Consider the following 14135-nt stretch of genomic DNA (forward strand, 5'->3'; position numbering starts at 1 on the left):
ATTATAGGACATTTTAATTAACTGGAAATTAACTGACAATGAAAAACAAGCAACACAGTCGGAGGTGCACTGTTTGTGGCAGCTGCCAAGGACACTGGCAGTAATACTCCACCAGAGTGAAGGAGATGGACCATACGAGTAGCAATGTTGCAAATGCCTGTTGTAATTAATGATAACAAGTAGGGGTCGCACATTGAATTATCAAGAAAATAGCAATTAAAACATGATCACACCAAGTAACAGTGTAGATGAAAGGGTGCCCTACAGGGCGCCATAATTAGAGAACATAGTTAATTTGGAAGTGTTGATTAATAATTTTATCGAGTTGACATTCCTTAATATTGCTGCATCATTTTCGCGTTGCTTCTCCAGTATTTCCCTACGAAATTGAATAAAATGTCTTGTATGCTGATTTTACAACAATTGCCGATGTTACTTCGCAGGAGTTACTAAATACTCTCACTCCATATGTGTGGCACTCTTAAGCCTTTTTGAGCCTTGGTTGGGCTCTATAACACCTTATAAATAAAAACATAATCCAATTAGTGAAAGGAATTATGCCCATTTTTATCATCACTTAAGCGTGTTGTAAGAAAATGCCTTTTTGGTATAATAACCCCAATTGTTTGTACTGATTTTCTTGACTGTGCATTGGAGTCTGCTAACCAAACCCCTAAAACATGTGGAATTTGGCTCTACTCTTACTTTGTCTATGTATATACCTATAAGACGCTAGTATACGGCACCAAGTAGACCCAGTGCCTGTAAGTTAAAAATGGCCATAGTGAACTGCAGCACATATTAGGGCACCACTAAAGTGACAAGGCAAAATATGGTTGCAGGCCTACCACTATTAGCCTGGCTGTGTAGGTGTGCACTTTGAATTCAAACTGTCAAAATAGCCTCTTTTGACAAGCCTAAGCCCTAATTTTAAAAAGAAGTCACCCCAAAGTTAGTCCTAGGTGTCCATATGGTAGGCAGCATGGTATTTAAGAGAAGGACATATAAACGTTTAAATGAATCATGTCCTTACAATAGAGGCCTAAACAGCTCTTCCCTCTTAAGCAGGGTAAGCTGTTCCATAGGAAACATTGGGAGTTAATGGTAACATTAAATAATATTGTCTTTTCCAAGTCCCAGATAAAAACATACTTCTTGGAAATATTTAATACAAATCTAATGTGTTGGTAAGGTCGGTTTGGAATAAATATCTCACTCAAGGTACCTTTAATAAGGTAACTTTAGCCTAACTAAAGCCTTTAGAAGCCCATTTTCTCAAGCTTCTAACTGTCACCCAGGGGCTAAATCACTCCTTGATTAGATGTGAAGTGACTCCCAAAGCTGATACATAAGTCTTGGGTATAGAAAATTGTCCTGTTCCTCTGACAGGATGACCATGAACTTAAATATTTTGAAAGGACCATTCCTATCACAGGCATATGAATCCCCCACCTGGGCCTGCCACCTCTATGGTCCTGCTATGCAGTCAGCGTCTCATGCCAGTGGGAGATGAGCTGCCCCAAAATCGATTTGAGTGACCACAGAGGATGGTTTGCTAATTTCCCTGGCCATGCTTTTGATTTGGGCACAAAAGCTCTGCACAAGGAAAAAAAGGTTTTGCCATCTTGATTTTAGGTAGAGAGGACCACTGTGGGATTGTTACTAGTAGAGCTGTTGTAATCAAACAGAAATCAGGACCTCTGGTGTAGATTATGTAGATTCCTTTATTTAAGGTATTACAAGATGTTAAGAGGAAAACCCCACCAGGAGCAGCGGCCCTGATGCTCAGCCCTTACCAAACAGACACTCACAGACATCTAACCTTCCATCCATCCAACATTCCACATCACAAACATTCTAGCTGAGCAGCAGGTAGACTTAAGTTACAACATATCTCACTTCTTTAGGGGGAACAAATGCATTTTGAAATATATTAGATGAAACAATTAAAATAATGACAATATGGAAAAAACATATAGTCATAAATTGAATACAATGCACTAATAATAAAATATGCAGTACAATAATACACACTTCACATCACAACCAGTCACACCATACCACATCTCATCAAACTGACATAAAAGATACATCCTGTCACACACCATACCACATCTCATCAAACTGACATAGAAGATACATTCTGATACACCATACTACATCTCATCAAACTGACATAAAAGATACTTCCTGTCACACCATATTACATCTCATCTCGCACACAGTGAATAATTAAAAAAACATTCTTTCACACTGCACTGCATCACAACTCGCACAAAACTGTACTAGAGGTTTCACACCACATTACAATCTGAACAGAGCATCACATCACTTCCTGAATTAAACCACTATTCTACATCATACACCAAAACCCATATGCCACAGATCACAGCAATTGGCCAGACTGGTACAACAAGCAACACACAGGGAACAAACCTTAACACAATATATATATCAGGAAACAATGTGCGCACCACAGACAAATAAAGAATCACCCACATTACACTGCTACATACACTTACCCAAAACTCAAAGACAAAGACAATGGGTGTCTTATTCATGCACTATTATACCACACACTATACCTAGTAATGAGTGACCACACATAACATAGCCATCTCATACACAACTTGAACCAATGAGTGGCCTAACAACTCAACACCAACTCATACATAACACTCTATTGCTTTTGGGATCCTAGTCCCTGTTGTGGATCAGGTTCTGGGACATTTGTCCCCAACTTGGGCTCTTGGTGACTTATTCACATACTATCAATCATCAACAAATAATGAGAGACTTAACCGTAACACAGTCATTTCATACACAACTCTAACCAATGAGTGGCCTAACAACTCGACACCAACTCATATACAACACTTTATAGCTTTTGGGATCCTAGTCCCTGTTGTGGATCAAGTTCTGGGACCTATGTCCCCAACATGAGCTCTTTGTCCCCGTTTTTTGGGCTCTCTGTTGTGTTTCAAGTTCCAGGATATTGTCCCCAACATGGTCTCTCAGACCTGCTTCCATTACTGGGAACTTTGTCCTGTTACAGATTTTTCTGGGCTCTCAGACCCGCTTCCAATACTAGAAACTTTGTCCTATTTAAGCTTCTTCCGGGCTCTATGCCCCTTTTTAAAAAAATGTTTAAATGTTCGCTGTTGCCATACTGGCTACTTGGGCTCTAAACCCACTGCCGATATTCACTGAGCAATATTCCATACAATTGTTAGTTTTGTGGTTGACATGCGTGGGCAAGAAGAAAACTGCACTGAACATGTTTACACATCTCTCAAACTCCTTTTTTAGCAACACTCACTGTAAATTGAAGAATTGTCAATTCCTGGTTCTCTACACAGTGTGAGAACCCCTGCCGATTTTCATGCAGCAACATTCATGGTAATCTTCATCTTGAAATCAACTATATTGGCAATACCTGGGCTTGACAATGTGTGCCTGGGTTTACCATTTACAAAATGGAGGCACGCACATTAACGTAGGGCCGGCTGGTTCACGGCACGAACATGCACCAAATAATGCCGCACAAGAGTCAGACGTGAATGGAGTGAGGAGTCGTCCCAGGGGATGACGCTGAAGGTCACTGTGAGAAGGTAAACCTGCACATATGTTGTCTATCTCCATGCCAGACTTTTTTTTTTTTAAAGGAAACTGTAACCGTTAACTCCCTTTACTGAAGGTAACGGTCAAATCCAATGAAAGACAGCTTACTTGTTTTACAACGATGACTTCGAATAAAGTGTAGTTATAGTTTGTTTTTTTTCTTCCTTTTTCCACTCTCAGATTCCACAGCGCTGTCTCCACAACTTAAGCCCATAACATAGGCACACACCTCCTCGCTCTTTAATCTCACTTTAGCTCTTCAAAGAAGGCCCGATCTTTGCTACCGATCTCCACATCCTACAGTGTAAAACGCTCTTGCCAACATGAAAAGTCAGGACAAAGGCCCGATCTCCGCCTTTGAACAATCCAATGTGTTCAATTCATGCTGCATATATTTCCTGCAAAACTCCCAATTAACACTGGATAATTCCCATCACGTTGTGAGAGGTTCACACCGGGCCCAATATTTGCCCCCGATTTCCATATTACCAAGTGTGAATCTTGACAGTGCCCAACACCAACATGTGCTCAGGACATCACACTTGGGCCCAATCTTTGCCCCAGTTTACCATATTAGAGGGTGTGAATCCTTACAGTGCCCAACACCATTACATGGTCAGCAGTTCACACTGGGGCTCGATTGTTTTCCCCCAAACAAAAATACACATTACACTGTGGCTGGTACTAAGCCCTTGATTAACACTGCTGGATCTGGCACACCTGGGTTTTAGGGTGACCAATGGTAGGGTCACTGGTGGGGTTTAGGTGCCAGAGAGAATTACACATATACTTTTAATAAAGAGTCATTTACCTTGTGATTTTCTTGGCTTCTATTTTCTGTGCCTGTCAGGTTTCAATTTTACAGTGTCCTTTGGCTTTTCGTTTCTGTTTCCGTCAAGTTTCATTTAAGTTATTTTCAGTTTGCTGAAGTTGCACACGTGGATTCTTCTTCAAAAGCGTCGCCAAATGTTGTAATCAAACAGAAATCAGGACCTCTGGCGTAGATTATGTTGATTCCTTTATTTAAGATATTACAAGATGTTAAGAGGAAAACCCCACCAGGAGCAGCTGCCCTACTGCTCAGCCCTTACCCAACTGACACTCACAGACATCTAACCATCCATCCATCCAACATTCCACATCACACAGATTCTAGCTGAGCAGCAGGTAGACTTAAGTTACAACAAGGGCACACACAGAAAGCTGCAAAACCGGGAAGGAATACTTATGGGAAATTGTTCCTTAGTGGTTAGTGAGGGGCCAGGAGGGAACCCCACCCATACGCTAGTGCCAGGTATAAAAGTGGAACCCTTGGGCACCATCTTCAGAAAATCTCTGGTCCTGTGGAAGACGAATGCTACCTGATATTGGGACCGTAGAGAAGAGCCCTAAGAATTGGTCCTGCTCCTACTTGTACCCAGGCCTGAGAAGTGGACCCCAAGAGTCAATTGGCTTATCTCTGGTTGAGCTTCCGGGACACAAAGTATATTCCTACATTCCTGAAGAGCCCAACTGCCCAGTTATAACTGGACCTGCCCTGGACCCTGCTGGTGGCTTCTACTGGACTGAGTCCTGATCTCTAAATGGTGTATCTAAGGTGTTGGGGTCCATAGATTAGTGTCAGAGTGTACTCCTTCTGCCTAACACTAAAACTTGGGACTGAGGAACTTTCTCAAGGATATTTGCCTGAAGAACTTACCGGAACTAACCTGCCAGGAGCATTGCTCGTGGGCCTGACTTTGCCGTAGCTCCCATTATGTTCTTCTCCTAGAATGACCAGTTGTCTGTGGTTGGCACTTTGTGCTTTTTGGCATTATTTTTATTTATTTATTTATTTACCTCTCTGGCTCCCCTGATTGGATTCTTTGTCATTTTGATGAGATTTTGATGTAATATTGTTCATTCAAATAATCTCATTTTTTTATAAATTGAAGTGGAATTTCTTTTGATTTGTCTTTTTTGACTTTTTCATTTCTAAATGCTTTACACCTCTTCTTAAATGAAGGCTGTCTACTGCCCTATGTCATAGCTACCAGGGTTTAAACTATGGTTTAAATTACTGAAACCTTTACTGGATCTAACAAGATTAGTAACAGTATTACTTGAGGTGGGCTTCCAAGCACACCAGCTAATAAGCCCTTTTCTCACAGATACGACTTTGATTGATGTAAAAGGTTCAATGAAACTCATTGAACATAACAGAATATAATAAGATTAGATTTATAAAACAAAAAAGTAAAACAACATTTCAATATAGGGTGACATTTGAATATATGGATTTCTCACAAAGGATAGGATTCTACAACTTTTTAAGTAACCTTTGTCTGAGTTTATGTGAGGTATTCTCATGTTTGTGTAGCTTTTCTTATTTCGACCATTCATTGGCCGGTTACAGCATCTCTCATTTACATTTTTGCATTATCGGAACAATGTGTGTAATATACCTGACTCTTACTCATATACAAGGTCATGGTTTGCTACTTATGAAAATATATTTGTGCCATAGACACAAAATGTATGCCATTGCCTGCAATGTTTGTCCTGTTTAACTGAAGCTACCATCTGTGCATTGTCTTTTATTTAATTTCCAACACACCTGCAAGATATTTACTTCTAAGTAAGTTTTGAGACATTTTGTTTCTTCAATGTTACCTAATTATTATTTTACAGTACCTCTGTATGAAACTCTTTTGCCATTGAAGCCAGTGGTTCATCAATTGAAAAGATTTGGTACCACAATGGAGTGTAATCTTAAGGGTCTGATTACAATGGCTGAAGTCCTGCCACAGCCGACCCAGTTGTGCGGTGGTGTGCCCACCGCCATCGAACGGCAATTTCCCCCCACCATATTACCATGGCAGGGGGGAATTGTTGGGGAAGCGTGGCGATCCGAATGCCTGGCGGACGCAGCCAGCATGTGTATAACGGATCCTGTCCACCAAATTACAATGCTGGCTCCAGCCAGCCTTTCCATGGAGGTAAAACCACCATGGAAAGGTTGGCGGGATTGGATTTGGAGGCCCAATTGCAGACCCCACTTGTGTTGTGGGGTGGTGATGCACTGGGGGGTACTTATGGTACCCCCCCTACATTTCCCTGCACTAAGTGACAGGCACCTTGTGGTACCTGCCATGTAGTACAGGAAAATGCACAACATGCTGTTTTGGCATTTGCGACGGGTGCTGCAACCAGCAGCACCCACAGCAATGTCAATGTAGCAGTATGTAACCGACACGGTGGCAGTTTCATCATAGTCCGGGGGACGGGACTGCCTCCTTACAGGCGGGCAGTCCCAGTCCCCACTACGATGGCGGGCCGGTTCAAGTCTGTCCGCCATCGTAATTGGCCACTATGTTCTCAAAGTAGTTTGCAAGTCGGAAAAGCCTTTCTGACCCACAAAGTGCCTTTTTATGATTATTTTCATAAAAATATATAGCCCCAGCTAATCTTTTTACACCTGCCTGCCAAATGAGGTGAAGTGATCTCTGTTCCTGGCTGGACATGGCGTGGGGTCCTTTGCTTTTCTTGTTCCCCAGACTGGTCGCCTTCTAATTCCAAGTGCCTGCCACATCACCCTGGGAGCGGACTTCATCTCCCAGAGTGCAGCGCTTTGCCCACAGCTGCCGTGAGTGAGGGGAGGCGTGGTTAACGCCCATAAAGCACTGCCTGTCCCCACGCAGCGCGGGAACCACAGCTAATCTTTCACACCTGCATGCAAAACCAGGTGAATTGAGCTCCGTTCCTGGTGAGACATGGCATGGGGTCCTTTGCTCTTTTTTTCCACCAGCCTGGTCACCTTCTAATTTCTGGTGCCTGCCACATCACCCTGGGAGCGTACTCCATCTCCCAGGGTGCAACGCATTGCCCAAGGCTGCCGCGAGTGAGTAAGGCCTCAAAAAAAGGGGCAGGTAGTAGCTAAACATCTTAAATTGACCAATGTAATACCTAGGCTAGAGATTGATCAGTGTGAGCACATAGACAATGACCATAATTTGGAAACCAATAGGACCATATCGCAAGTAGAGGTGACCCCCACAATAACCGTGCCATCAGTAGAAGGGGGGCTTTTTTTGGACAAACTACAAGCGGTATTAGTAGCACACTTAAACCCCATCCTCCTAAAACTGACTGATATTGGAAATAGGTTATATTCACATGAGGAGAAAATCAATGTACCCCCACCTTCATTAGCTCACATGCATAAGCCAACAGAAAATGCTGTTGGGGCAGTTGGGGAGGAAATAAGGATCATGACTCCTTCAGTTGAAGCACAGTTACAGGATGGTTTAGACCAAAGGAAGGCTCACCCATATGATAGCCACTTAGCATTACAGATCCAGGATCCCATGCGAAGAGATGGACAGCCCATACAAAATAATTCTTTGGATATGAAAAAGGTAAATCTGGAGAACGCTAAATCAGTCACCAATCCCTTAAGTCAAGGCCCAACTATGGGTAAGGAGAGCGACAATCCAATCATAAGTGAAACCAATATTAATCTGCACCTCCCACCACAAGCTACACCTTACATCATCATCCTAGCTAATGTCCCAATACTACAGTTAGGTCAGAGGGAACATTGGTCCTCATTGTGGAATAGGGCACTACATTATGTAAATACAAAAACAGGATTAGCCAATAAATTGCTGTTTGCCCACTTTAAGATGTCCAGTAGGATTAGGTGGGTGGGGGCAAAGACCAAAAATCTGGCAGAAGACGGTGTCATACTGACCTTTAGATTCAATGGCCCAGTCAAATCAATACTTGACATGACGTCAAATCAAAATCAAATTGGGTACAATCATATTATCTCTGTACTTCCTTTGGGCTTTTTTTATCCTCCACCCAAACAATTAAATCATAATATGGAAGATGCAAGATATACTGCGATCCACCAGCGCCCTAAGCCCCTTGAGATGCAACCCTGGTTCCATAGAAATCGATTTGCCCCACTGAGTGATTTGGCTGAAATAAATCGACTGCCAGCCAACGGGGATAGGTTGTAGGAAAACATTCTTGATCCTCATAAAACTGGTGTGTGTGCTGTGGTACTTAATGATAATTTTGAGCAAAATCCTTTGAAGTCGAGGCAAGGGTTCGATAAACGCCCCCTATTCAGCTACAGAATATGAGTGAGAGTCTGGGAAGATTGGGTTTATTTACTGCCCCATCTGACCAGATCCAGAGTGGCCCTAACGGACAAGCCATGCAAGCACCTTATTTCCCAAAAAATTGTCACCAGCTACATCTACTTTCCTGGAATGTAGCAGGGATTATTCCAAAACTAATAGATGAGGTCTGGGTTTGGTACATAGAAACATTTGATATTATCTGTACCCAGGAAAGATGGAGTAGAACAGACAATAACATAGATGGATATTTGTCGCTAAATGTCTTAGCATAACCATCACTGTCAGTGAGGGCAAGGGGGGATTGGTAACCCTGATCTCAGAGGGGTATGAGGCGCTCGTAATCGAAAAGGTCACTGATTCACCCTGGTACCAACTGATTATGTGTTTTAATTTGTTTGATGTACGTTTATTACTAATCAATTGGTACTATAACATTTTTGATGAGCAATGCGCAGGAGTCATAAATTGCCTAGAAGAGGAAATTGATAAAATAGCACTAAAATTCTCCCCTTTATGTGTTATCTGGGTTGGAGACTTCAACTGTACACTATGTCAGCAAAGCAGTAACAAAGTGTGCGGGTTGCCTGATCTTGATGACTCTCTGCTTGCCCATTTTAAATATACTCCCCAGGTGGATACATTAAACTCAATCATTCTTGTTAACGACTTATCCCCGGCAAACAATCTAGTGAACAGCCCTGTGGTATACTTACCGACATTTCAGGGCTGGGGCAGAACCAGCACGATTGATTTTATGTGGATCACCAGGAGGTATTCCGATCTTTTAGAAAATTTCCTGGTTGAACCGAACCCTGCCAGTGACCACAATCCTTTAATAGCCTCTCTGGCTGTGGACTGTCCTATAGAATATAACTGTAATCAAGGGGTAAGGTTGAAATGGAATACTTTAGATCATGTCAAATTTGAGAATATAAGTAAGTCTAACTTAACTGACGTGATGACCTGTTTAACTTATTTAGCCCCTCTGGAATCCATCATAGGGAGTTTTGAAATCATGTGTGAAGATGTGGCAAAACATTTGCTTAAATCAGTAAAAAATAAAATGAATCACCCTGAATATAAATGGTTGAATTCAGAGTGCTCAGCGGCAAATAGAGCTTTAAAAACAGTATTAAGCACAGTAGCATGGGATAGGGCCTTGATTAAGGAAGCTAGACGGTATTATAAAAACACAATAGAGCGTAGGAAAGAAGAATTGAGACGCCAAGCCTGGGAAGATTTAGAAAAGGCAGTAATGCTAAGAGATTCTAGGCCCTTCTAGTAGGTGATTAACCATCCACTCTTCACGGATGTAAGCAGGAATGGGGAAACAAATATAATGGGTTTAGCCTGAGAGTCCCATTTTTCAAAGATTTTTAACCCAAATGATATTAGTTTACAGGTTAGTGAGTCAGATATATTTTGTAATCCTAAATCAGCCCAGCAATTAAGTGTCAGGGTCTGACAAAGGTGCCTGCTTAAACGTTAGACTACATTTACCAGCATGCCTTGCACATTGGGGTTGCCTTCAGAGAGCATAAAGTCCTGTGGCAGCTTGTAACTGGTGCTCGTGATTTTGTCCAATAGTCTGCTGTTGTTGACGAACGCCTTGTCCCCGTGGTTCTGCTGGGAAGGCGTGGTTCGTCCTTGCTCTGCGGCTGTGGAGCAAGTTGGAGTAGGACGAGTGAAGACCGAGACCTTCTTCATCGTTCTTGCGGTGATTACACGCGAGGCGCGTGAGACGCCGGATTGCTCCCTCAGCGCTCTTGCGGTATCACAGTGTTAGAGGAGTGAGTGAAGTCGGAGACGCCGGATTGCCCCCTTCGGTTTACTCACACTAACACTAAAAAAACGCGTTATTGACACCGGCTGGTGTTTTGTTTCTTTTAAGCGCGTGAGACGCAGGATTGCCCCCTCCGCGCTTTCGTGTTGTTCTTTTTGCATCATTGGGGTGTGTAATTGAAGACGCTCGGATTTCCCCCTTCAATACACATCGAGACTGTGTTAGTATTGTATTACGAACAGGAGACGCGGGGATTGCACCCTCCTGTGGTTCGTGTTTTGTTTCTGCTTGGAACATTTACTGTCAAGTACGAAAAGCCGGTGGGCTACATTTAAGTTTGACTTTTTCTATCATTTTTATCGGGAACATTGGAAACTAACATCCATCGGTTCAGAGCTGGGGGAAGAGACTGATCTTTCCTTAGTCTGCCTGTGCACTCCTTAATACTCTCCTTCTTATGGCAGCTGGTGAGTGAATGTGTGTTGTATTAATAGGGGACATTACACATGAGACATAGGGGGTTACAGGAGGGCCTTGACTGTTGTTTTGTTTTCTTGTCTTTAGCCCAAGAAGGGATACAAACAAGGGATGGGTCGTATCCTGAGCATTATCAGGTGAGGGTCCTTACAAGTACTTGAGAGATTCGAATTAGGATATTAGGGAACCGTAGGTTAACGTGTTCCTTTTATCATTTCAGGTCCCTGTCCTGGATGTTCCTGTTTTCTACCTAATTTTTCCCTCGCCTGACTGCCTTGCACTCTGAAGGGTTTAATTAGAGTGCGGGGACGTCTGGAGGTGGACCCCATTTGAGCATCATTCTGACCCTGAGGATCAGCAGCCGTGACATTAAGTGTATCCCTAACTTTAGGCAAAGTGGAGGAGGCCCTTAGAAAGGGCATTGCCGCTAAAGCCCCAGGCCCTGAGGGGGTACCTTTGGACCTCTTTAAAAGAAATCCCGCACTTTGGGACCCTGTGTTATTAAATGTTTTTAGACCTGCCATAACGGGCCAGATCCCACAATCTTGGAAGAAAGCTGTGGTAGTGCCAATATTTAAAAAGGGAAATAGAAACAATCCAACCTGTTACAGGCCGATTTCCCTCATAGATGCCACATGTAAGGTGATGGGAGGGTAATTCTGGCACGCCTGGGGTAATGGGCTAACAATGCTAGGCTATTATCACATACCCAATATGGGTTTAGGAAAGGAATGGGAACTGTCGAACAGTGCCTCAACTTGTAGAGGATCATGGGCAAGTACATAAAGGCCAGGGGAGGCGTCAATCCACCTGACCTTCATGGACTTGTCCAGTGCCTTCGATACTGTGTGCAGGAGCAAGTTGTGGGCGCTGATGGAAGATCTGGGATTTGAGGAACCACATGTCACTCTCTTCCGCAGACTACATGCTTCCACCTCTGTAGTTATCCGTTATGGCCCAGGGGGAGAGAAGACCAAGCCCATCACTTCGACAGAGGGGGTCCCGCAAGGCTGCATTCTAGCCACGTTTTTATTTTTGGTTTATACAAATGGGCTGGAGCAGTTTCTGTTAAAGAAACACTTGGACTTCCCAAAAATAGCAGGTGCCCAAGTACCTTTAATTTTGTATGCTGGCAATATGGTCTTGATGGCCTTGACTGCCAATAACCTACAGGGATGTTTGGATGCTTTTACCGAATATATGACGTCAATCGACCTGAAGGTGAATTATAAGAAATCCTTTGTCATGGTATGTGGGCCAAAATTAACGAAAACACGAAAATACACAGTGAATGGGACAGTTATTGAGAAGGTAATGGGGGAATGTTTTTAACTCTAATTCAAATTGGGATCAACTTTTAGTATCCCGGGTGCAAAAAACTTATAAAGTCATTGAGGGGTTGTTTCGATTTGCGGCCAAACTTGACAATAAGCCTGTTGCAGAGGGAATTATCCTGTACAAATCAAAATGTCTGTCAGGAGCAACTTACGGTGTAGGAGTGTGGGGATATCAAAGAGTACTCAGATTCAAATAATCGAGAACACATTTTTGAAGAGACTCTTATTTATCCAGTCTAGCTCCACTACATCATTTTGCACTCGGAGGTGGGCATGGATTATATTACAGACAGAATACACATGAACTTAATTTCTCTCGACTTGTCTTAAAAGATTGCATGCATTTAGACAATGCAATGGCGGTCCTCTGGTTACGCTACATTAAACAAACTTTTTATAAGATAGAATTAGAAGATTTTTATGATAAGCCTGAGTGTATACAGCCAAACATGAAAATGTTCATAAAAGAAGCTTTCGGATCTGAGCTTAGTATATCATCTAGGCGTACAAATAGACCGGACATCCCTTTCTTAAAACAGCAACAATTTTATTTGTCTTTTAGCTTGCAGGGTAATGCACGTTTTTTAATGACAGGATTTCGCTTTGGCACACTGCACTTTCTTGTGGCTTTTCCAAAACAGGTGGAGTGGTGTGAGAGGATATCCCCCTGTCCTTGTAATAACATAGCCCAACAAAATACTATGCACCTTATGCTATTTTGTACATTATATAAAGATCCCAGGGTGCGCTTTCTTAATCCAATTTTAAACGAAAACTGTTTCAGCTCCCATAAAGAGGGTATTAATTATTTACATTCCTTAGCAAATGCCACCATTTGGAGCTCTGTGCTTGATTTTATAAAAATAGTTTTTATAATAAGGAAACGATATGTAATGTAAAAGTATGTAATCAGGTGTCTAATTGTTTGCCAAATATATTTTTTATGCTTTTTTGTAAATATTGTCTTATTTTATTATTGTATGTTTTCCTTGTGAACTTTTATGGTTTCATTTGGAATCGAATAAAGGTTTCTGACTGACTGACTTTTTTCAATACACAAATAGGAGGGCTGTAAAAGGGGCATCACCCTACTGTTTGCAGTTAGAAATGTAAGGTATCAATTTTTTCTGATTACATTTGAAGGTTGATCAGTTTCTAGCACCTGACCTAGGGTGGTAATTAAGTCACAAAGGATTGCAGGTCACGTTGGACAACTTCCACCTTATTAATCTTGGTGGGCAGACTAAGGGCATGCAGAGAGTGGTCTAGGGCACCAATGTATCCTTCCCAGGTGTTATTCTTCTAATGTCAAGTTTTTTTCTTTAAAGCAACCCATATCCATTTGCTCCATGCAATGAGAAGACAGGGATTGTGGTCTGCTGTCTTTTGCAGTCCTGGATCCCTGTATTTGCAGGCATTACCTGTCTCAAAAATGCATTTGGGCGCCTACCTTTTAATGAGGTGGGAGGTTGATCCAGTGATTGTTTAGAGTCCTGTGACTCTAATTGATGATGCTGCCCCATTAGGGTCTCTTAGCCACATAATCTTCTACCCTGTTTTCACTTTTTAACTCAGGTTGTGTTTTTAAGGTAAATGGGAGTCTTTCTCAGGTTTACAAACAGAAAGAATCCCAACTCTCTACCATTGCACTTAACCTTCTCACTACATCCTATAAAGTGGATCCGATTATAGACTAGTTAGTGTATTAATTATTTCCACAGTTCTTCAGTTTTTGCAGTAGATCATGTAGTCCTCTTTTAAATGCAAGATGTCTAAATCTAATGT

This window comes from Lissotriton vulgaris, chromosome 1_1 (assembly GCF_964263255.1).
Source record: "Lissotriton vulgaris chromosome 1_1, aLisVul1.2, whole genome shotgun sequence".
Taxonomy (NCBI): domain Eukaryota; kingdom Metazoa; phylum Chordata; class Amphibia; order Caudata; family Salamandridae; genus Lissotriton; species Lissotriton vulgaris.